Raw genomic sequence first — 733 nt, forward strand, 5'->3', positions numbered from 1 at the left:
TTTGAATATGCTATCTAGGTTGGTCATAACTTTCCTTCCAAGGAGTAAGCGTCTTTTGATTTCATGGCTGCAATCACCATCTGCCGTGATTTTGGAGCCCAAAAGAGTAAAGTCTGACACGGTTTCCACTCTTTCCCCATCTATTTCCCATGAAGGGATGAGACCAGATGCCATGATCTTAGTTTTCTGAATGTTGAGCTTTAAGCCAACTTTTTCACTCTCCTCTTTCACTTTCATCAAGAGCCTTTTTAGTTCCTCTTCACTTTCTGCCATAACTAAATCGGGCAGACAATGTTAATTGCTGCTTCCCTTGTGGCTCAGAGGTTAAAGCGTCTGCCTCCAATGCGGGAGGCCCGGGTTCGATTCCTGGGTAGGGAAGATCCCCTGGAGAAGGAAACAGTAACCCACTCCAGTATTCTTGCCTGGAGAATCCCATGGACAGAGAAGCCTGGTACCCCGTCACAGTCCACCGGGTCACAAAGAGTCGGACACGACTGAGCGACTTCACTCACATTCACTCAGTTTAATAAACAGTCTCCTCATTAGACTATAAGTGGCCCAGTGAGCTCAGAGACATTTCTATGCATTCCTGCTGCTGCTAAGTCGCTTCAGTCGTGTCCGACTCTGTGCAACCCCACAGACGGCAGCCCACCAGGCTCCCCAGTCCCTGGGATTCTCCAGGCAAGAACACTGGAGTGGGTTGCCATTTCCTTCTCCAATGCATGAAAGTGAA

General features: G+C 48.4%; 1 protein-coding gene and 1 non-coding gene across 2 annotated transcripts in view; one reads left to right on the forward strand and one right to left on the reverse strand.

Moving 5' to 3' along the window:
• DTWD2 (DTW domain containing 2) overlaps positions 1-733 on the reverse strand; it is a gene marked incomplete at its 5' end in the record, with an annotated part of 73504 nt that overhangs the window by 71895 nt on the left and 876 nt on the right. The gene's annotated exons all lie outside the window — the stretch shown is intronic.
• On the forward strand, positions 307-378 carry TRNAW-CCA. The gene has a single exon. It is a non-coding gene; the product is annotated as a tRNA-Trp (tRNA).

This window comes from Bison bison, unplaced genomic scaffold (genome assembly GCF_000754665.1).
Source record: "Bison bison bison isolate TAMUID 2011002044 unplaced genomic scaffold, Bison_UMD1.0 scf7180017864238, whole genome shotgun sequence".
NCBI lineage: Eukaryota > Metazoa > Chordata > Mammalia > Artiodactyla > Bovidae > Bison > Bison bison.